Genomic DNA, 25,185 nt, shown 5'->3' with positions numbered 1-25,185 from the left:
TATTGATATGTTAGTTGTTGTTAGTTCTTCTATGTTTTAGAGTCTTTCTATGAGTCCTTTAAATTTCTGTTTTTAAATTGAGAAAGAAAAGGTCCTTTTATCAAGTTTTCATCACATCAATAATAAAAGTAGTTGTTTTCAAAAGAATCAATGATGAGTTGTTGCAAAAACAAGAGGAAGAGACTAAGACCCAAGTGGGATAATTCAAAATTTAGAGAAAAGGAACAAAGTATGGAATCATGAATGAAAATCTAAAAGTAAGTAGACCATAATGTACACTTGGACATAGAGGACACAACAAGTAGAGGCCAAAGATGACCCTTGAATATCCATAGAACCAAGGAGTAGTTAGCAAAAGACCCAAGGCTTTGAGCATTAACTACTAGGAATTAAGAAAGAAACAAGTAGCTCAAAGAGCCAAGATCCTAGTATATGCTTGTGGTGAAGATGTGTCAAGAAGAGAGACCTGAGCAAGTAAATTCTTAGGGGTATTTTAACACCTAGTACCCTAAAACCAACTAGTTTGGGAGTGCTAATTTAAAGCTTAACCTAAAGGGTCGTCTTGAGACAAAACACCTAGAGTCGTGGTCAATCAAAGAAACAAAAAGAAGAGGAATGAAAAGAAAGAACAATCAAAGAAAAATAACTAATCTTACTACTTCAAGGTGACAATCAATAGAAAGGGCTCTTAAGGCAAGCACTTAAAAGAGATCCTCAAAAGTCTAGGAGTTCATTGTGATATGATAATAACAAAGTTCATGCATGAATTGATTTTTGGCCTATATTTCTAATTGAGAATGCATCTTTTCAGGGTCAAGTCTCGATCAATTAAGAACAATTCACATTGATTTGCTTGGGGACAAGCAGAACTTAAGTTTGGTATTGTGATGACTTGCATCATCTACCTCTTTTTCTTATCTAAAAGGACCATAGAAATAGTGAAATCTAATCCAATTAATGCAATTTCATGAACTAAATGATGAATTTTATGGTACATTGCTTTGAAAAGAGTTTTGCTTGAATTTCAGGTGAAAAGAGCAACAAAAGAAGAAGGAAGCAAGAAAGAGGAGCTGGGCGTGTGTGCTGGGCATGCCACTTGGTGCAAATACGAACAAACTGAATGGGCGTTGCACACCAGCCAATGGGCATGGCATGCCAGTTAACAAGTCAAGAGAGCAGAGTGAAAGAAATTCAGTGGGCGTGGCATGCCAGCTAATGGTCATGGCACACTAGTTATCAGTTCCAGAGGAGAGTCCATGAAGCTTTCAATGGGCGTGGCACGCCAAGGTGGTGTGGGAAATCGTGATTCACACTTTTCACAACTCCGCACAACTAACCAGCAAGTGCACTGGGTCGTCCAACTAATACCTTACGTGAGTAAGGGTCGATCCCACGGAGATTGTCGGCTTGAAGCAAGCTATGGTCATCCTTCTAAATCTCAGTCAGGCGGATTCAAATGGTTTTGAGGTTTTGATAATTAAAAGATAAATAAAACATAAAATAAAATAAAGTTAGTTATGTAATTCATTGGTGGGAATTTCAGATAATCGTCTGCAGATACTTTGTTGTTTCTGAACCTTTGCTTTCTTACTGCCTTCTTCCAATCATGCATGCTCCCTTCCATGGCAAGCTGTAGGATCCTCTCAGTGAAAATGGTCCTTTACGGTTTCTGCACGGCTAATCAACTGTCGGATTTCTCGTCTCGGATGAAAAATACCAGGTACAGCTACCGCATGGCTAATCATCTGTCGGTTCCCACTAGCGTCGGAATAGGATCCATTGACCCTTTTGCACACTATCACTTGCGCCCAACATTCGCAGGTTTAAAGCTCGTCACAATCATCCCTTCCCAGATCCTACTCGGAATAACACAGACAAGGTTTAGACTTTCCGGATCCTAGGAATGCTGCCAATAATTCTAGCCTATACCACGAAGATACTAATCTTATGGACTCAGTCGGTGTATTAGATATCCAAGAGAGTATACTCCAGCTGTCGTCCAATGACTACGTTGAACATCATGTAGACCGCTTTGTGGTTGTCAGGAACGCGGATCTTGGCTAAGCGAGTAACGAAGATTGGGTGATTGTCACGGGTCACCCCTTCATTCTGACTTAACTGAATTAAGTACGAGAGTATATCTTGGAGAAGAAGTAGGCGTGAATTGAATAGAAAATAGTAGTAATTGCATTAATTCATGAAGAACAGTAGAGCTCCACACCTTAATCTATGGGGTGTAGAAACTCCACCGTAGAAAATACATAAGTGAAAAGAGGTCTAGGCATGGCCGTGAGGCCAGCCTCCAAACGTGAAAAGATGATCAAAGTTACATATGATTCCAAAGATATAAAATAAATCTCTAAAAGTAGTTTTTATACTAAACTGGTAACCTAGGTTTACAGAAAATGAGTAACTAAGTACAGATAGTGCAGAAATCCACTTCCAGGGCCCACTTGGTGTGTGCTTGGGTTAAGAATTGAAGCTTTTTCGTGCATAGGCTGTTCCTGGAGTTAAACGCCAGCTTTGTTGCCAGTTTGGGCGTTTAACTCCAATTCTGGTGCTAGTTTGGGCGTTTTACGCTAAGATGTTTTAGGCTGGCTTTGGATGCTAGTTTAGCCCATCAAATCTCGAGCAAAGTATGGACTATTATATATTGCTGGAAAGCCCAGAATGTCTACTTTCCAACACAATTGAGAACGCGCCAATTGGGCTTTCGTAGCTCCAGAAAATCCATTTCGAGTGCAGAAGGGTCAGAATCCAACAGCATCTGTAGTCCTTTTTTAGCCTCTGAATCAGATTTTTTCTCAGGTCCCTCAATTTCAGCCAGAAAATACTTGAAATCATAGAAAAACATACAAACTCATAGTAAAGTCCAGAAATGTGATTTTTAGATAAAAACTAATAAAAATATAATAAAAAGTAACTAAAACATACTAAAAACTATGTAAAAATAATGTCAAAAAGGGTATAAATTATCCGCTCATCACAACACCAAACTTAAATTGTTGCTTGTACCCAAGCAACTAAAAACAAAATAGGATAAAAAGAAGAGAAAATACAATGAATTCCAAACTTATCAATGAAGATTAGCTTCAATTAGATGAGCGGGACATGTAGCCTTTTTACTTTTGAACAGTTTTGGCATCTCACTTTATCCTTTGAAGTTCAGAATGATTGGCATCTATAGGAACTCAAAATTCAGATAGTGTTATTGATTCTCTTAGTTCAGTATGTTGATTCTTGAACACAGCTACTTTATGAGTCTTGGCCGTGACCCTAAGCATTTTGTTTTCCAGTATTACCACCGGATACATAAATGCCACAGGCACATAACTGGGTGAACCTTTTCAGATTGTGACTCAGCTTTGCTAGAGTCCCCAATTAGAGGTATCCAGAGCTCTTAAGCACACTCTTTTTGCTTTGGACTACGACTTTAATCACTCAGTCTCAAGCTTTTCACTTGACACCTTCACGCCACAAGCACATGGTTAGGGATAGCTTGGTTTAGCCGCTTAGGCTAGGATTTTATTCCTTTGGGCCCTCCTATCCATTAATGCTCAAATCCTTGGATCATTTTTACCCTTGCCTTTTGGTTTAAAGGGCTATTGGCTTTTTCTGCTTGCTTTTTCTTTTTTTTTCTTTTTTCTTTTTTTTGCATATTTTTTTCTTTTTTTTTCGCAAGCTTTGTGTTTCACTGCTTTTTCTTGCTTCAAGAATCAATTATATGATTTTTTAGATTATCAATGGCATTTTTCCTTTTCCATTATTCTTTCAAGAGCCAACAATTTTAACATTCATAAACAACAAATTCAAAAATATGCACTGTTCAAGCATTCATTCAGAAAGCAAAAAGTACTGCCACCACATCAAAATAATTAAACTAATTTCAAGATAGAATTCGAAATCATGCACTTCTTGTTCTTTTGCAATTAAAAACATTTTTTCATTTAAGAAAGGTGAAGGATTCATAGAACATTCATAGCATTAAGACATAGACACTAGACACTAATCATCATGTAATAAAGACACAAACATAGACAAAACATAAAGCATAAATTTCAAAAAATAGAAAAATAAGAACAAGGAAATTTATGAACGGGTCAACCTTAGTGATGGCGGCTAGTTCTTCCTCTTGAAGATCTTATGGAGTGCTTGAGCTCCTCTATGTCTCTTCCTTGCCGTTGTTGCTCCTCCCTCATGGCTCTTTGGTCTTCTCTAATTTCATGGAGGAGGATGGAATGCTCTTGGTGCTCCATCCTTAGTTGCCCCATGTTGGAACTCAATTCTCCTAAGGAGGTGTTGATTTTCTCCCAATAGTTTTGTGGAGGAAAGTGCATCCCTTGAGGCATCTCAGGGATTTCATGATGAGGAACTTCCTCATGCTCTTGTTGAGGTCCATGAGTGGGCTCTCTTGTTTGCTTCATCCTTTTCTTAGTGATAGGCTTGTCTCCTTCAATGAGGATGTCTTCCTCTATGACAATTCCAGCTGAATTGCATAGGGTACAAATGAGATGAGGGAAGGCTAACCTTGCCAAAATGGAGGGCTTGTCTGCCACCTTGTAGGGTTCTATGGATATGATCTCATGAACTTCTACTTCCTCTCCATTCATGATGCTATGGATCATGATAGCCCGGTCTATTATAACTTCAGACCGGTTGCTAGTATGAATGATAGAGCGTTGGATGAACTCCAACCATCCCCTAGCCACGGGTTTGAGGTCAAGCCTTCTTAGTTGAACCGGCTTGCCTCTTGAGTCTCTCTTCCATTGAGCTCCTTCTACACAAATGTCCCTAAGGACTTGGTCTAACCTTTGATCAAAGTTGACCCTTCTAGTGAAAGGATGAGGATCTCCTCTCATCATTGGCAAGTTAAATGCCAACCTTACATTTTCTGGCCTGAAATCCAAGTAATTTCCCCGAACCATTGTGAGCTAATTCTTTGGGTTTGGGTTCATACTTTGGTCATGGTTCCTAGTTATCCATGCATTAGCATAGAACTCTTGAACCATTAAGATTCTGACTTGTTGGATTGGGTTGGTGAGAGCTTCCCAACCTCTTCTTCGAATCTCACATCAGATCTCCGGATATTCACCCTTTTTGAGCTTGAAGGGGACCTCAGAGATCACCTTTTTCTTGGCCACAACTTCATAGAAGTGGTCTTGATGGACCTTTGAGATGAATCTCTCCATCTCCCATGACTCAGAGGTGGAAGCAATTGCCTTCCCTTTCCTCTTTCTAGAGGTTTCTCCAGCCTTAGGTGCCATTGATGGTTATGGAAAAATAGAAAAGCAGAGCCTTTTCCACACCAAACTTAAAAGGTTTGCTCGTCCTCGAGCAAAAGAAGAAAGAAAGGAGTAGAAGAAGAAGAAATGGAGGAGATGGAGGATAGTAAAGGTTTCGGCCAAGGGGGATAGTAGTGTGTATGATGTGTGAAATTGAAGGTAGTGAGGAGGGGTATTTATAGGGTAGGAGAGAGGGGGAATTCGGTCATGAAGGGGTGGGTTTGGGAGGAAATGGTTTGAATTTGAATGATGAGGTAGGTGGGGTTTATGATGGATGGATGTGAGTGGTGAAGAGGATATCGGGAAGAGGGTAAGATTTGATAGGTGAGGGGTATTTGGGGAAGAGTGTTAGGAAAGGTGTGAAGAGGAGAGAAGAAGAGGTGGGGTAGGTGAGGATCCTGTGGGATCCACAAATCCTGAGGTGTGAAGGAATTCTGCTCCCTGCACCATTCTGGCATTCAAACGCCCACTGTGTGCCAATTCTGGTGTTTAACGCCAGCTCTGCTACCTTTCCTGGTGTTAAACGCCAGTCTGCTGCCCCTTTCTGGCATTTAATGCTAGGTAGATGCTAGACACCCATTTCTGGCGTTAAACGCCTAGAGTGCTGCCGATTCTGGCGTTTAACGCCCAGAATGCTGCAAGGCTGGGCGTTAAACGCCCATTCTGCTATCTTTACTGGCGTTTAAACGCCAGTAAGTTTGTCCTCCAGGGTGTGCTATTTTTGATGCTCTTTTTCATTTTGCTTTAATTCTGCAGTTGTTTTTATGACTTCACATGATCATCAACCTCAAGAAAACATAAAATGACAATGGAATATAAATAAATATAATTAAATAACATTGGGTTACCTCCCAACAAGTGCTTCTTTAATGTCAATAGCTTGACAGTGAGCTCTTAGAGAGCTTCACAGAGACTCAAAGCTTGATGATGGCCTTCCAACACCAAACTTAGAAGTTGAGTGTGGGGGCTCTGTTTGACTCTATACTGAGAGAAGCTTTTCATGTTTCCTCTCCATGGTTACAGAAGAAGATCCTTGAGCCTTAAACACAAGGTAGTCCTCATTCAATTGAAGGACTAACTCTCCTCTGTCCACATCAATCACAGCCCTTGCTGTGGCTAGGAAGGGTCTTCCAAAGATGATGGATTCATCTTCTTCCTTCCCAGTGTCTAGGATTAGGAAATTAGCAGGGATGTAAAAGCTTTCAACCTTCACTAAGACATCCTCTACAAGTCTATAAGCCTGTTTCCTTGAATTGTCTGCCATCTCTAGTGAGATTCTTACAGCTTGTACCTTAAAGATCCCCAGTTTCTCCATTATAGAGAGTGTCATGAGGTTTATACTTAAACCAAGGTTACACAGAGCCTTCTTAAAGGTCATGGTGCCTATGATACAAGGTATTAAGAACTTTCCAAGATCCAGTTTCTTCTGAGGTAATTTCTGTTGAACCAAGGTATTTAGTTCATTAATGAGCAATGGAGGTTCATCCTCCCAAGTCTCATTACCAAATAACTTGGCATTCAGCTTCATGATTGATCCTAAATACCGATCAACTTGTTCTTCAATAATATCTCCATCCTCTTTAGAGGAAGAATACTCATCAGAGCTTATGAATGGCAACAGAAAGTTCAGTGGAATCTCTATGGTCTCTATATGAGCCTCAGATTCCTTTGGTTCCTCATTAGGGAACTCCTTAGTGGTCAGTGGACGTCCGTTGAGGTCTTCCTCACTAGAAATCACTGCCTCTTCCTCCTCTATAGGTTCGGCCATGTTGGACATATTGATGGCCTTGCACTCTCTCTTTGGATTCTCTTCTGTATTGCTTGGGAGAGTACTAGGAGGAGTTTCAGTAACTCTTTTACTCAGCTGACCCATTTGTGCCTCCAGATTTCTAATGGAGGACCTTGTTTCATTCATGAAACTGTGAGTGATCTTAGTTAGATTAGAGACTATGGTTGCTAAGTCAGAGAGGCTCTGCTTAGAATTCTCTGTCTGCTGCTCAGAAGATGATGGAAAAGGCTTACTATTGCCAAACCTATTTCTTCCACCATTATTATTGAAGCCTTGATTAGTCTTCTATTGATCCTTCCATGAGAAATTTGGATGATTCTTCCATGAAGGATTATAGGTGTTTCTATAAGATTCTTCCATGTAATTCACCTCTTCCATTGCAGGATTCTCAGGGTCATAAGCTTCTCCTTCAGGGAAAGCTTCTTTAGTACTGCCTGATACAGCTTGCATTTCAGTCAGACTCTGAGAAATCTTATTGACTTGCTGAGTCAATATTTTATTCTGAGCCAATATGGCCTTCAGAGTATCAATCTGAAGAACTCCTTTCTTCTAAGTTGTCCCATTATTCATAGGATTTCTGTCAGAAGTGTACATGAACTGGTTATTTGTAACCATTTTAATGAGTTTCTGGGCTTTTGCAGGCATCTTCTTCAGATGAAGAGATCCACCAGCAGAGTGATCCAATGACATCTTGAACAATTTACACAGACCATCATAGAATATACATAAGATGCTCCATTCTGAAAGCATGTCAGAAGGACACCTTCTGATCAATTGCTTGTATCTTTCCCAAGCTTCATAGAGGGATTCACCTTCCTTCTGTCTGAAGGTTTGGATTTTCACTCTAAGCTTGCTCAACTTTTGAGGTGGAAAGAATTTGGCTAAGAAAGCATTAACCAACTTTTCCCAAGAGTTCAGGATTTCTTTAAGTTGTGAGTCCAACCATGTCCTAGCTCTGTCTCTTACAGCAAAGGGGAAAAGCATAAGTCTGTAGACCTCGGGATTAACCCCATTGGTCTTAACAATGTCACAGATTTGTAAGAATTCAGCTAAGAACTGATGAGGATCTTCCAATAGAAGTCCATGAAACTTGCAATTCTGCTGCATTAGAGAAACTAATTGAGGCTTAAGCTCAAAGTTGTTTGCTCCAATTACAGGAATTGAGATGCTTCTTCCATAGAAGTTAGAAGTGAATGCAGTAAAGTCACCAAGCATCTTCCTTGCATCTCCACCATTGTTGTTATTTTTGGTTACCATGTCTTCTTTTTTGAAAATTTCTGTTAGGTCCTTTCCAGAGTGTTGTGCTTTAGCTTCTCTTAGCTTCCTCTTTAGAGTCCTTTCAGGTTCCGGATCAGCTTCAACAAGAATATTCTTATCCTTGTTCCTGCTCATATGAAAAAGAAGAGAACAGAAAAGAATAGGAATCCTCTATGTCACAGTATAGAGATTCCTTTATGTGAGTAGAAGAATGAAAGAATAGAATGAAGAAGGGAGAAGAAGAAGAATTCGAACACAGAGAGGGAGTGGGTTTGAATTTTTAAGAAGAAGGGTGTTAGTAAATAAATAAAATAAATAGAAAGAGATGAGAGAGATAAGAGATTCGAATTTTAATTTAAAAGAAGAAAAAAATATTTTTGTTTTTAATTTAATTATAAGTTAGAATTTGATTTTATTAAAAGAAATAAAATAAAATTAGAATTTAAAACAATTAGTTAATTAAAAAGAATTTTGAAAAAGTTGTTAGTTAGTTTTCGAAAATTAGAGAGAGGAAAGTAGTTAGGTAGTTTTGAAAAAGATGTGATTGAAATAGAAAACTTTTTAAAATCAAACTAAAAGTCAAGTAGTTAATTGAAAAAGATTTGAAAATCAATTTTGAAAAGATAAGAAGTTAGAAAAGGATTTTGAAATTAAATTTTGAAAAAGATATGATTGAAATTTATTTTGAAAAGGATTTGAAAATGAAATTAAAAATATTTGATTTTTGAAATTAAAGTTGATTACTTGACTAACAAGAAACTAAAAGATATGATTTTATAATTTAAAGATTGAACCTTTCTTAATAGGCAAGTAACAACTTGAAAATTTTTTACTCAAAATATTAAATGTTAGCAATTAATTTGAAAATCATGAAATAAAAATAAGAAAAAGATTTTGAAAATTAATTTTGGGATTTTTGAAAACATGAAAGAAAATTGAAAAAGATTTGATTTTGAAAAAGATTTGAAAAGATAGAATTTTTTTTTATTTGAAATTTTGACTTGACTAACAAGAAACAACTAAAATTTAAAACTTTTGACTAAATCAACCCAAAATTTCGAAATTTATGAGTAAAATAAGGGAAAGATATTATTTTTTATTTTTGAAGTTTTAATGAGAAGAGAGAAAAACAACGAAAAGACACAAAACATAGGAAATTAAGATCAAAACAAAAATTGCATGCAAAAACACTTTGAATGTCAAGATGAACACCAAGAACACTTTGAAGATCATGATGAACATCAAAAACATATTTTTTGAAAATTTTTAAGAAAAGAAAAACATGCAAGACACCAAACTTAAATTTTTTTTTTTTAAACTTTAGACACTAGTAATTCAAGAATGCATATGAAAAACAAGAAAAGACACAAAAACAAGAAAATTTAAAGATCAAACAAGGAAAATCATCAAGAGCAATTTGAAGATCAAGAAAGAACACATGATGAATTTTCGAAAATTTAAAGAAAATTAAAAGCATGCAATTGACACCAAACTTAAAATTTGACACTAGACTCAAACAAGAAACACAAAATATTTTTGGTTTTTATGATTTTATTAATTTTTTTTTTGTATTTTTCGAAAATTATTTTGGAAAAAGAAATAAAGAGATACAAAATTTTTAATAAGAATTCCAGGAATCATGCAACGTTAGTCTAAAGCTTCGGTCCAAAAGAATTAGACATGGCCAGATGGCTAGCCAAGCTTTAAGTGAAAGCTTCGGTCCAAAAGATTTAGACATGGCCAAATAGCCAGCCAAGCTTTAGCATAAAATATACAAGCATGTCAATGAGAAGTGGAAGCCTCAGTCCAACAGATTAGACATGGCTTCACAGCCAGCCAGGGTTCAACATATCTCATGATACTCTAGAATTCAGTCTTAAAAATTCTGAAGAACACAATTTTTTTTATTTTTTTTTTGAAAATAAATAAAAAAATAAAGCTTAAACATAAAATAAAATTACCTAATCTAAGCAACAAGTTGAATCGTCAGTTGTCCAAACTCGAACAATCCCCGGCAACGGCGCCAAAAACTTGGTGCACGGAAATTGTGATTCACACTTTTCACAACTCCGCACAACTAACCAGCAAGTGCACTGGGTCATCCAAATAATACCTTACGTTAGTAAGGGTCGATCCCACGGAGATTGTCGGCTTGAAGCAAGCTATGGTCATCCTTGTAAATCTCAGTCAGGTGGATTCAAATGGTTTTGAGGTTTTGATAATTAAAAGATAAATAAAACATAAAAAAAAAAATTTACTTATGTAATTCATTGGTGCGAATTTCATATAAGCGTCTGCAGATGCTTTGTTGTTTCTGAACCTCTGCTTTCCTACTGCCTTCTTCCAATCATGCATGCTCCCTTCCATGGCAAGCTGTAGGATCCTCTCAGAGAAAATGGTCCTCTACGGTTTCTGCACGGCTAATCAACTGTCGGATTTCTCGTTTTGGATGAAAAATACCAGGTACAGCTACCACATGGCTAATCATCTGTCGGTTCCCACTAGCATCGGAATAGGATCCATTGATCCGTTTGCACACTGTCACTTGCGCCCAACATTCGCAGGTTTGAAGCTCGTCACAGTCACCCCTTCCCAGATCCTACTCGGAATACCACAGACAAGGTTTAGACTTTCCGGATCCTAGGAATGCTGCCAATAATTCTAGCCTATACCACCAAAATACTAATCTCACGGACTCGGTCGGTGTATTAGATATCCAAGAGAGTATACTCCAGCTGTCGTCCAATGACTACGTTGAACATCATGTAGACCGCTTTGTGGTTGTCAGGCACGCGGATCTTGGCTAAGCGAGTAACGAAGATTGGGTGATTGTCACGGGTCACCCCTTCATTCTGACTTAACTAAATTAAGTACGAGATTATATTTTGGAGAAGAAGTAGGCGTGAATTGAATAGAAAACAGTAGTAATTGCATTAATTCATAAAGAACAGCAGAGGTCTATGGGGTGTAGAAACTCCACCGTAGAAAATACATAAGTGAAAAGAGGTCTAGGCATGGCCGTGAGGCCAGCCTCCAAACGTGAAAAGATGATCAAAGTTACATATGATTCCAAAGATATAAAATAAATCTCTAAAAGTAGTTTTTATACCAAACTAGTAACCTAGGTTTACAGAAAATGAGTAACTAAGTGCAGATAGTGCAGAAATCCACTTCCGGGGCCCACTTGGTGTGTGCCTGGGCTGAGCATTGAAGCTTTTTCGTGCATAGGCTGTTCCTGGAGTTAAACGCCAGCTTTGGTGCCAGTTTGGGCGTTTAACTCCAATTCTGGTGCCAGTTTGGGCGTTTTACGCCAAGATATTTTAGGATGGCATTGGACGCCAATTTAGGCCATCAAATCTCGGGCAAAGCATGAACAATTATATATTGCTGGAAACCCCAGGATGTCTACTTCACAACGCAATTGAAAGCACGCCAATTGGGCTTCCGTAGCTCCAGAAAATTCATTTCGAGTACAGGAGGGTCAGAATCCAACAGCATCTGTAGTCCTTTTTCAGCCTTTGAATCAGATTTTTGCTCAGGTCCCTCAATTTCAGCCAGAAAATACCTGAAATCACAGAAAAACACACAAACTCATAGTAAAGTCCAAAAATGTGATTTTTAGATAAAAACTAATAAAAATATAATAAAAAGTAACTAAAATATATTAAAAACTATGTAAAAACAATGCCAAAAGGGTATAAATTATCTGCTCATCACAAGGCCAGGCGTGGCACGCCATCTATAAATTCCAGAGAAGGAACAACAAGCTTTACTATGGGCGTTGTAACAACCCTGATTTTTGAGTATGCGAGATCTTTTTTGAAGGCACGGATTTCGCCAGAAGATCAGAAAAGGGAACACCTCTTCTATATCAACAAGTATCTCAATCCTCATTGTCATTATGTCATCCTTATGCTAGAACCTTTTCTGAGGCAAGCTCGATAACGCGGTCACGAAGAACCTAGTTTTTGAACCGTATCAGTTGGCAGTTTTGATTCTGATTTTCGTAAATAGTCTCTGTTTGACGAACCGGAGTCGATTCATGAGAGGAGAGAGATAATAGTATAATTTTCTCATTATATTAGTATTAAAAAATGCTTGAATGATATTATAAGGTTACCTAGTCTGTTTTAGTTAAAAACAGAAAAATTGGTTTAACCGGATTTACGGTTTACTGGTGCAGCTTAGCACCAACACTCTCTGATGACTTTAGCAATGCTAAGGCCTCATCATACATATTCTATTCTCATAATAAATATGTTACTAGTGTCATTTATGCTAGTAGCTCAGAAAATAATTTTTAGAGATGTTTTTACGAGTGTTCTGATACATCTAGTTTTAGTAGTTATACACCTGAGATATTTTAATATTATTTTAACCCACCTCCAAGCCAACCAATCACAACTCACCTTACACCCCCAAGACCTCCAAGGCTGTCTCATTTCATCATTTTGGTCGAAAATAACAAGAGAGAAAAGAGAGAAACTTTCATGAACACTTAATCTTCAAAGCTTGATTTCTTCTGAACTAAAACTCAAATCAAAACTCCGATTTCACCAAAATGATCCTCTCTTCTTCCTCTACATAACCATGTGACTTATCAAGACTGGAAATAAGGTGAGATGGCTGTCTCCCTCCCTCTTCAATTCGGTTTTCAAGGAAACATGCTTAAACAAGTGTTTTCTTGATGTTCTTCCTTAGATCTCTTGCTTAGCTTGACTTGTGGGCCAAAGATCTTTGATTGTGAGGATAACCTTCCTAAGATGCTGCTGAAGTTCGTTTAGTTGATGGTTTAGAGTTTTAAAGTTGTTCTTGATGTGTTTTAGGAGGAAAAAGTGCTTTAAGAACACTTCAAAGAGTAACCGGATTTGGAGCAGCAAATCAAGGTAGGGATTGACGAATTTAATCTTGATTGATTGTGTTTGAGTTGTGTGATTATGATATGGTTTGGCTGTGCTTGAAATTGATTGTTTGTATGAGTAATTCTTGTTGAAATTTTGGTGAAAATTTGATGAAATCAAGCTATGAATGTGCGTTCTTATGGCTGCTGGAAAATGAAACCCTAGAGCTTAAATTGGGGTTCAATTTGTGTAAAAATCATGTAGAAAGGATGGGGTTTTAGTGGCTGAGAATTTATTTTGAATTTTGGTAAAAATCGGTTCCTGAAAAACGGGTGAAAACAGAGAAAGAATCTGAAGAATTTACGAGGAACACGAAGAACACTTTGAGTGTGGTGAAGAACATTGAAGAACACCTTTTAGATCTTAAAAAGGGCAAGGTTGTAATTATTTTGGTGTTTGAGGGGTTATTTGGTAATTTCTGAAAGTTAGGGTAGTTAAAGTAGAAATATTAAAAGTTACTGGTAGTAAAAAGTGAATTTTAAAGGTTAAAAGTTAAAGTGGGGTAATTTTCAAAAATATATTAATAAAATAATAAATAATAATAAAATATTAAATAATAATATTTAATTAAAAATAATATTTTAATAAAAATAATAAAATAATACGAAAAAGGAGTTTTCTGTAAAAGCTTTAGAAAGATAACTTTAAGAGCAGAATCTCATAATTACCTTCATAAAACACTTAGGGAGTGGTAATAACATGTTAGTGAGGCAAAGATAAAAGAAAGATAAAAAGTTGAAGAAAAAATAAAAGTCGAAGAAAAAGTCTGTAAAGTTTTAATAACAGAAAATCAGACAGAGATTAGTGAACGAACTAGGGCAACATAGTTAGTCATTGAATTGCGACTAGGGTTAGGTATTATATGAAAAGTTAGACTGTTTCAGTATAGACTTAATGAACCTATACTTGGGACAGACTAACTATTCATACCGAAATTTACATAAGCTTTAAATACATATGTTAAACAGAGAAATCAGAGCAGAGTAGAGAAACACAGAGAATAGAGTAATCAGAGAAAAGTAAAGAGATACAGAGAAAAGAGTAACCAGAGTAGAATAAAGGGATACAGAGAAAAGAGTAATCTGTTAAAGAGAAATGGTTTGAGTTAAGATGTTGTAAAAGTAAAAGCTGTAAAGTTTGTACAGTATGATTGAACAGAGAAAGAAAGAGGTACTGCATAAGAATGTGAAAATGATGATGAATAATGAGAATGATGATGAATGATGATAATGAGAATGATTATGTAATGATCTGCTGCGTGAAGGCAGTCAAATAGATAGTGGTACGACCACAGAACGTTTTCCAGTGTTACACAGCTATTGAGAGTTGTACCTGCAACTGATAACCTGGGATCACTTGCAGAGGATATTAATTCATACACAGCTAGAATGCTGCACCTGTAAGGCAAGGATTGCTTACAGAGAATATGATTTCATACACGGCTAGAATGTCGCCACCTGTAAGGTAGAGTTTGCTTACAGAGGATATGACACATACGTCGGTTAGTGAGAACTGTACCTATGCTGACTGGAAAACCATACCCGTTTCAGCTGCTTCGGGTTACGTCGGGAGCGGGTAGAAACCGACAAATGAGCTCATTAACTGCGCTAGGGCTAGACATGCATCATACTTGGTTGTGCATTTCCTTTGTTATGATTGTGGTATGAATGTATGCTTTCCTTGTTTGTATTCCATTCTCTGCGCTTGTGTTATTTTCTTGTATTGTTCTATTTGTGTTCTGCTATCTATTTTCTCTATCTTCTCTACTTATCTGTGTTTTCTAATTACTGCTTCTTTGTATTTTGCTAATAGTCTGCTAAACAACATAGAATTAATGAACTTAACTAATAACCCCGGCCCTACTAAGAACTCCCTAGTTCTAACCCCTTCTCTCTCCCTTCCCCCTTCCGATGGAAGCATGAGTTTCCTTCCGTAATTCGCTGATGATCGTACGCAAAAAAAGGATTCCGCTCTAGGTAGTCTTCTGAGTCTAGAGTGAACTCCGTTTCTGTTTATATGTATATACTGTGAGACCAGCCAACATCTGCACCCCGTTCGTATGCGCACTTTAGCCTAAATCCTGTGTACGAGACTCCTGTTGTGTGGCTACTTGATGAAGTACCAGAGAGACATTATATGGCAATGTCTGACCGTGCAAAAGAGTAGTAGATGATGTTCTACCTTTTGCTGATGTTCCACCTGAGTTGATTTTTGAAGACTTAGAACGTACTTACCCTCGCTTTAGTAGTTTAGAGGGACTAGGTGAGTATAGAGTCTAGGCTAGCCTGGGCAGCAGCTTAGGCACTTCTTGAACAGGTCAGGGCCTAGGATGTTGTATGTATATATATGTATATAGTTATTATCTAGCTATATCTAGGGGTGTTCTAACTAAAATTCTATACTTACATAAAAGTTGGATCACTGAATGTTGTTGACTGCTTGTGATGTATTTATGTGTGGTTGTTTATAACTGTTTTATCTATTATCAGTTGTGAATTGATTAAGAATGATTCCGCCTATTAATCCAAATGTTTTCAAATATATATATATATATACCCCGCAAATTAACTACATTTTTAACAACGAATCAGGCTCATATGATAAATAATAGATAATAATTAGGAAGACAAATTAGAAGCACTCAGTTTCCGGTATGATCTAGACGTCGTTACAATTTGGTATCAGAGAAGTTCGTTCCCAATAGAGCCTGGGGAGTGGACTGACTATACTTTATTGCATACTCTGCTTGTGTGTCTCATGCTGTTAGGGTATCTTCAAGATACATTTGGCATGAATGTCTATGAGTGCTCATTTTGGGAATGATCGTGCCTAACTTGAGATATTAAGACTGATCACCTTAATATTGATTGTTTGGTGCGGATAAGACCTCAAGGACTATGAATAGGCATGGTTTAATCGAGTTCCGAACGACAAATTCTTGTGAGGCACAACTATTCTTATAGCTGTTATGATCTCCATGGCCATGGCTATGTGATATTTAGATGCTGTAAGGAACGAACTGATATCTTTGTCAGGATGGCTTGAAGGAAATAGACTGCTTGAAGATGGATTCTTGCATGCGGCTGAAATTTTGAGGGAAAAATTTTCTTTTAGGAGGGTAGAATGTAACAACCCTGATTTTCGAGTATGCGAGATCTTTTCTGAAGGCACGGATTTTGCCAGAAGATCAGTAAAGGGAACACCTCTTCTATATCAACAAGTATCTCAATCCTCATTGTCATTATGTCATCCTTAAGCTAGAACCTTTTCCGAGGCAAGCTCGATAACGCGGTCACGAAGAACCTAGTTTTTGAATCGTATCAGTTGGCAGTTTTGATTCTGATTTTCGTAAATAGTCTCTGTTTGACGAACCGGAGTCGATTCATGAGAGGAGAGAGATAATAGTATAATTTTATCATTATATTAGTATTAGAAAATGCTTGAATGATATTATAAGGTTACCTTGTCTGTTTTAGTTAAAAACAGAAAAATCGGTTTAACCGGGTTTACGGTTTACTGGTGCAGCTTAGCACCAGCACTCTCTGATGACTTTAGCAATGATAAGGCCTCATCATACATGTTCTATTCTCATAATAAATATATTACTAGTGTCATTTATGCTAGTAGCTCAGAAAATAATTTTTAGAGATGTTTTTACGAGTGTTCCGATACATCTAGTTTTAGTAGTTATACACCTGAGATATTTTAATATTATTTTAACCCACCTCCAAGCCAACCAATCACAACTCACCTTACACCCCCAAGACCTCCAAGGCTGTCTCATTTCATCATTTTGGTCGAAAATAACAAGAGAGAAAAGAGAGAAACTTTCATGAACACTTAATCTTCAAAGCTTGATTTCTTCTGAACTAAAACTCAAATCAAAACTCCGATTTCACCAAAATGATCCTCTCTTCTTCCTCTACATAACCATGTGACTTATCAAGACTGGAAATAAGGTGAGATGGCTGTCTCCCTCCCTCTTCAATTCGGTTTTCAAGGAAACATGCTTAAACAAGTGTTTTCTTGATGTTCTTCCTTAGATCTCTTGCTTAGCTTGACTTGTGGGCCAAAGATCTTTGATTTCCTGCACGTTTAAGGTGAGGATAACCTTCCTAAGATACTTCTGAAGTTCGTTTAGTTGATGGTTTAGAGTTTTAAAGTTGTTCTTGATGTTTTTTAGGAGGAAAAAGTGCTTTAAGAACACTTCAAAGAGTAACCGGATTTGGAGCAGCAAATCAAGGTAGGGATTGACGAATTAAATCTTGATTGATTGTGTTTGAGTTGTGTGATTATGATATGGTTTGGCTGTGCTTGAAATTGATTGTTTGTATGAGTAATTCTTGTTGAAATTTTGGTGAAAATTTGATGAAATTCAAGCTATGAATGTGTGTTCTTATGGCTGCTGGAAAATGAAATCCTAGAGCTTAAATTGGGGTTCAATTTGTGTTAAAATCATGTAGAAAAGATGGGGTTTTAGTGGCTGAGAATTTATTTTGAATTTTGGTAAAAATTGGTTCCTAAAAAGACTGAAAAATGGGTGAAAACAGAGAAAGAATCTGAAGAATTTAAGAAGAACACGAAGAACACTTTGAGTGTGGTGAAGAACATTGAAAAACACCTTTTAGATCTTAAAAAGGGCAAGGTTATAATTATTTTGGTGTTTGAGGGGTTATTTGGTAATTTCTGAAAGTTAGGGTGGTTAAAGTAGAAATATTAAAAGTTACCGGTGGTAAAAAGTGAATTTTAAAGGTTAAAAGTTAAAGTGGAGTAATTTTCGAAAATATATTAATAAAATAATAAATAATAATAAAATATTAAATAATAATATTTAATTAAAAATAATATTTTAATAAAAATAATAAAATAATGCGAAAAAGGCAATTTTCTGTAAAAGCTTTAGAAAGATAACTTTAAGTGCAGAATCTCATAATTATCTTCATAAAACACTTAGGGAGTGGTAATAACATGTTAGTGAGGCAAAGATAAAAGAAAGATAAAAAGTTGAAGAAAAAATAAAAGTCGAAGAAAAAGTCTGTAAAGTTTTAATAACAGAAAATCAGACAGAGATTAGTGAACGAACTAGGGCAACATAGTTAGTCATTGAATTGCGACTAGGGTTAGGTATTATATGAAAAGTTAGACTGTTTCAGTATAGACTTAATGAACCTATACTTGGGACAGACTAACTATTCATACCGAAATTTACATAAGCTTTAAATACATACGTTAAACAGAGAAATCAGAGCAGAGTAAAGAAACACAGAGAATAGAGTAATCAGAGAAAAGTAAAGAGGTACAAAGAAAAGAGTAACCAGAGTAGAATAAAGGGATACAGAAAAAAGAGTAATCTGATAAAGAGAAATGGTTTGAGTTAAGATGTTGTAAAAGTAAAAGCTGTAAAGTTTGTACAGTATGATTGAACAGAGAAAGAAAGAGGTACTGCATAAGAATGTGAAAATGATGATGAATAATGAGAATGATGATGAATGATGATAATGAGAATGATTATGTAATGATCTGCTGCGTGAAGGCAGTCAGATAGATAGTGGTACGACCACAGAACGTTTTCCAGTGTTACACAGCTATTGAGAGCTGTACCTGCAACTGATAACCTGGGATCACTTGCAGAGGATATTAATTCATACACGGCTAGAATGCTGCACCTGTAAGGCAAGGATTGCTTACAGAGAATATGATTTCATACATGGCTAGAATGTCGTCACCTGAAAGGCAGAGTTTGCTTACAGAGGATACGACGCATACGTCGGTTAGTGAGAACTGTACCTATGCTGACTGGAAAACCATACACGTTTCAGCTGCTTCGGGTTACGTCGGGAGCGGTAGAAACTGACAGATGAGCTCATTACCTGCGCTAGGGCTAGACATGCATCATACTTGGTTGTGCATTTCCTTTGTTATGATTGTGGTATGAATGTATGCTTTCCTTGTTTGTATTCCATTCTCTTCTCTTGTGTTATTTTCTTGTATTCTTGTGTTTGTGTTCTGCTATCTATTTTCTCTATCTTCTCTACTTATCTGTGTTTTCTAATTACTGCTTCTTTGTATTCTGCTAATAGTCTGCTAAACAACATAGAATTAATGAACTTAACTAATAACCCCGGCCCTACTAAGAACTCCCCAGTTCTTACCCCTTCTCTCTCCCTTCCCCCTTCAGATAGAAGCATGAGTTCCCTTCCGTAATTCGCTGACGATCGTACGCAAAAAAAGGATTCCGCTCTAGGTAGTCTTCTGAGTCTAGAGTGAACTCCATTTTCTGTTTATATGTATATACTATGAGACCAGCCAACGTCTGCACCCCGTTCGTATGCGCACTTTAGCCTAAATCCTGTGTACGAGACTCCTGTTGTGTGGCTACTTGATGAAGTACCAGAGAGACATTATATGGCAATGTCTGACCGTGCAAAAGAGTAGTAGATGATGTTCTACCTTTTGCTGATGTTCCACCTGACTTGATTTTTGAAGACTTAGAACGTACTTACCCTCGCTTTAGTAGTTTAGAGGGACTAGGTGAGTATAGAGTCTAGGCTAGCCTGGGCAGCAGCTTAGGCACTTCTTGAACAGGTCAGGGCCTAGGATGTTGTATGTATATATATGTATATAGTTATTATCTAGCTATATCTAGGGGTGTTCTAACTAAAATTCTATACTTACATAAAAGTTGGATCACTGAATGTTGTTGACTGCTTGTGATGTATTTATGTGTGGTTGTTTATAACTGTTTTATCTATTATCAGTTGTGAATTGATTAAGAATGATTCCGCCTATTAATCCAAATGTTTTCAAATATATATATATATATACCCCGCAAATTAACTACATTTTTAACAACGAATCAGGCTCATATGATAAATAATAGATAATAATTAGGAAGACAAATTAGAAGCACTCAGTTTCCGGTATGATCTAGACGTCGTTACAATTTGGTATCAGAGAAGTTCGTTCCCAATAGAGCCTGGGGAGTGGACTGACTATACTTTATTGCATACTCTGCTTGTGTGTCTCATGCTGTTAGGGTATCTTCAAGATACATTTGGCATGAATGTCTATGAGTGCTCATTTTGGGAATGATCGTGCCTAACTTGAGATATTAAGACTGATCACCTTAATATTGATTGTTTGGTTCGGATAAGACCTCAAGGACTATGAATAGGCATGGTTTAATCGAGTTCCGAACGACAAATTCTTGTGAGGCACAACTATTCTTATAGCTGTTATGATCTCCATGGCCATGGCTATGTGATATTTAGATGCTGTAAGGAACGAACTGATATCTTTGTCAGGATGGCTTGAAGGAAATAGACTGCTTGAAGATGGATTCTTGCATGCGGCTGAAATTTTGAGGGAAAAATTTTCTTTTAGGAGGGTAGAATGTAACAACCCTGATTTTCGAGTATGCGAGATCTTTTCTGAAGGCACGGATTTTGCCAGAAGATCAGTAAAGGGAACACCTCTTCTATATCAACAAGTATCTCAATCCTCATTGTCATTATGTCATCCTTAAGCTAGAACCTTTTCCGAGGCAAGCTCGATAACGCGGTCACGAAGAACCTAGTTTTTGAATCGTATCAGTTGGCAGTTTTGATTCTGATTTTCGTAAATAGTCTCTGTTTGACAAACCGGAGTCGATTCATGAGAGGAGAGAGATAATAGTATAATTTTATCATTATATTAGTATTAGAAAATGCTTGAATGATATTATAAGGTTACCTTGTCTGTTTTAGTTAAAAACAGAAAAATCGGTTTAACCGGGTTTACGGTTTACTGGTGCAGCTTAGCACCAGCACTCTCTGATGACTTTAGCAATGATAAGGCCTCATCATACATGTTCTATTCTCATAATAAATATATTACTAGTGTCATTTATGCTAGTAGCTCAGAAAATAATTTTTAGAGATGTTTTTACGAGTGTTCCGATACATCTAGTTTTAGTAGTTATACACCTGAGATATTTTAATATTATTTTAACCCACCTCCAAGCCAACCAATCACAACTCACCTTACACCCCCAAGACCTCCAAGGCTGTCTCATTTCATCATTTTGGTCGAAAATAACAAGAGAGAAAAGAGAGAAACTTTCATGAACACTTAATCTTCAAAGCTTGATTTCTTCTGAACTAAAACTCAAATCAAAACTCCGATTTCACCAAAATGATCCTCTCTTCTTCCTCTACATAACCATGTGACTTATCAAGACTGGAAATAAGGTGAGATGGCTGTCTCCCTCCCTCTTCAATTCGGTTTTCAAGGAAACATGCTTAAACAAGTGTTTTCTTGATGTTCTTCCTTAGATCTCTTGCTTAGCTTGACTTGTGGGCCAAAGATCTTTGATTTCCTGCACGTTTAAGGTGAGGATAACCTTCCTAAGATACTTCTGAAGTTCGTTTAGTTGATGGTTTAGAGTTTTAAAGTTGTTCTTGATGTTTTTTAGGAGGAAAAAGTGCTTTAAGAACACTTCAAAGAGTAACCGGATTTGGAGCAGCAAATCAAGGTAGGGATTGACGAATTAAATCTTGATTGATTGTGTTTGAGTTGTGTGATTATGATATGGTTTGGCTGTGCTTGAAATTGATTGTTTGTATGAGTAATTCTTGTTGAAATTTTGGTGAAAATTTGATGAAATTCAAGCTATGAATGTGTGTTCTTATGGCTGCTGGAAAATGAAATCCTAGAGCTTAAATTGGGGTTCAATTTGTGTTAAAATCATGTAGAAAAGATGGGGTTTTAGTGGCTGAGAATTTATTTTGAATTTTGGTAAAAATTGGTTCCTAAAAAGACTGAAAAATGGGTGAAAACAGAGAAAGAATCTGAAGAATTTAAGAAGAACACGAAGAACACTTTGAGTGTGGTGAAGAACATTGAAAAACACCTTTTAGATCTTAAAAAGGGCAAGGTTATAATTATTTTGGTGTTTGAGGGGTTATTTGGTAATTTCTGAAAGTTAGGGTGGTTAAAGTAGAAATATTAAAAGTTACCGGTGGTAAAAAGTGAATTTTAAAGGTTAAAAGTTAAAGTGGAGTAATTTTCGAAAATATATTAATAAAATAATAAATAATAATAAAATATTAAATAATAATATTTAATTAAAAATAATATTTTAATAAAAATAATAAAATAATGCGAAAAAGGCAATTTTCTGTAAAAGCTTTAGAAAGATAACTTTAAGTGCAGAATCTCATAATTATCTTCATAAAACACTTAGGGAGTGGTAATAACATGTTAGTGAGGCAAAGATAAAAGAAAGATAAAAAGTTGAAGAAAAAATAAAAGTCGAAGAAAAAGTCTGTAAAGTTTTAATAACAGAAAATCAGACAGAGATTAGTGAACGAACTAGGGCAACATAGTTAGTCATTGAATTGCGACTAGGGTTAGGTATTATATGAAAAGTTAGACTGTTTCAGTATAGACTTAATGAACCTATACTTGGGACAGACTAACTATTCATACCGAAATTTACATAAGCTTTAAATACATACGTTAAACAGAGAAATCAGAGCAGAGTAAAGAAACACAGAGAATAGAGTAATCAGAGAAAAGTAAAGAGGTACAAAGAAAAGAGTAACCAGAGTAGAATAAAGGGATACAGAAAAAAGAGTAATCTGATAAAGAGAAATGGTTTGAGTTAAGATGTTGTAAAAGTAAAAGCTGTAAAGTTTGTACAGTATGATTGAACAGAGAAAGAAAGAGGTACTGCATAAGAATGTGAAAATGATGATGAATAATGAGAATGATGATGAATGATGATAATGAGAATGATTATGTAATGATCTGCTGCGTGAAGGCAGTCAGATAGATAGTGGTACGACCACAGAACGTTTTCCAGTGTTACACAGCTATTGAGAGCTGTACCTGCAACTGATAACCTGGGATCACTTGCAGAGGATATTAATTCATACACGGCTAGAATGCTGCACCTGTAAGGCAAGGATTGCTTACAGAGAATATGATTTCATACATGGCTAGAATGTCGTCACCTGAAAGGCAGAGTTTGCTTACAGAGGATACGACGCATACGTCGGTTAGTGAGAACTGTACCTATGCTGACTGGAAAACCATACACGTTTCAGCTGCTTCGGGTTACGTCGGGAGCGGTAGAAACTGACAGATGAGCTCATTACCTGCGCTAGGGCTAGACATGCATCATACTTGGTTGTGCATTTCCTTTGTTATGATTGTGGTATGAATGTATGCTTTCCTTGTTTGTATTCCATTCTCTTCTCTTGTGTTATTTTCTTGTATTCTTGTGTTTGTGTTCTGCTATCTATTTTCTCTATCTTCTCTACTTATCTGTGTTTTCTAATTACTGCTTCTTTGTATTCTGCTAATAGTCTGCTAAACAACATAGAATTAATGAACTTAACTAATAACCCCGGCCCTACTAAGAACTCCCCAGTTCTTACCCCTTCTCTCTCCCTTCCCCCTTCAGATAGAAGCATGAGTTCCCTTCCGTAATTCGCTGATGATCGTACGCAAAAAAAGGATTCCGCTCTAGGTAGTCTTCTGAGTCTAGAGTGAACTCCATTTTCTGTTTATATGTATATACTATGAGACCAGCCAACGTCTGCACCCCGTTCGTATGCGCACTTTAGCCTAAATCCTGTGTACGAGACTCCTGTTGTGTGGCTACTTGATGAAGTACCAGAGAGACATTATATGGCAATGTCTGACCGTGCAAAAGAGTAGTAGATGATGTTCTACCTTTTGCTGATGTTCCACCTGACTTGATTTTTGAAGACTTAGAACGTATTTTCCCTCGCTTTAGTAGTTTAGAGGGACTAGGTGAGTATAGAGTCTAGGCTAGCCTGGGCACCAGCTTAGGCACTTCTTGAATAGGTCAGGGCCTAGGATGTTTTATGTATATATAAGTATATAGTTATTATCTAGCTATATCTAGGGGTGTTCTAACTAAAAGTCTATACTTACATAAAAGTTGGATCACTGAATGTTGTTGACTGCTTGTGATGTATTTATGTGTGGTTGTTTATAACTGTTTTATCTGTTATCAGTTGTGAATTGATTATGAATGATTCCGTCTATTAATCCAAATGTTTTCAAAAAAAAAATATATATACCCCGCAAATTAACTACATTTTTAACAACGAATCAGGCTCATATGATAAATAATAGATAATAATTAGGAAGACAAATTGGTAGCACTCAGTTTCCGGTATGATCTAGACATACTAAAAATTGGGTCGTTACAATTTGGTATCAGAGAAGTTCGTTCCTAATAGAGTCTGGGGAGTGGACTGACTATACTTCATTGCATACTCTGCTTGTGTGTCTCATGCTGTTAGGGTTTCTTCAAGATACATTTGGCATGAATGTCTATGAGTGCTCATTTTAGGAATGTCCGTGCCTAACTTGAGATATTAAGACTGATCACCTTAATATTGATTGTTTGGTGCGGATAAGACCTCAATGACTATGAATAGGCATGGTTTAATCGAGTTCCGAACGACAAATTCGTGTGAGGCACAACTATTCTTATAGCTGTTATGATCTCCATGGCCATGGCTATGTGATATTTAGATGCTGTAAGGAACGAACTGATATCTTTGTCAGGATGGCTTGAAGGAAATAGACTGCTTGAAGATGGATTCTTGCATGCGGCTGAAATTTTGAGGGCAAAATTTTCTTTTAGGAGGGTAGAATGTAACAACCCTGATTTTCGAGTATGCGAGATCTTTTCTGAAGGCACGGATTTTGCCAGAAGATCAGTAAAGGGAACACCTCTTCTATATCAACAAGTATCTCAATCCTCATTGTCATTATGTCATCCTTAAGCTAGAACCTTTTCCGAGGCAAGCTCGATAACGCGGTCACGAAGAACCTAGTTTTTGAACCGTATCAGTTGGCAGTTTTGATTCTGATTTTCGTAAACAGTCTCTGTTTGACGAACCGGAGTCGATTCATGAGAGGAGAGAGATAATAG

At 36.8% G+C, this 25,185-nt stretch overlaps 1 non-coding gene and 1 pseudogene across 1 annotated transcript; one reads left to right on the top strand and one right to left on the bottom strand.

Moving 5' to 3' along the window:
- The window catches only part of LOC112763293 (B-box zinc finger protein 24-like), a 51,331-nt pseudogene that overhangs the window by 17,375 nt on the left and 8,771 nt on the right, over positions 1–25,185 (bottom strand).
- On the top strand, positions 7,816–7,923 carry LOC112767534 (small nucleolar RNA R71). Its single transcript, XR_003184976.1, has one exon. It is a non-coding gene; the product is annotated as a small nucleolar RNA R71 (small nucleolar RNA).

This window comes from Arachis hypogaea, chromosome 17 (genome assembly GCF_003086295.3).
Source record: "Arachis hypogaea cultivar Tifrunner chromosome 17, arahy.Tifrunner.gnm2.J5K5, whole genome shotgun sequence".
Taxonomy (NCBI): domain Eukaryota; kingdom Viridiplantae; phylum Streptophyta; class Magnoliopsida; order Fabales; family Fabaceae; genus Arachis; species Arachis hypogaea.
This window is presented reverse-complemented; position numbering and strand designations above follow the sequence as displayed.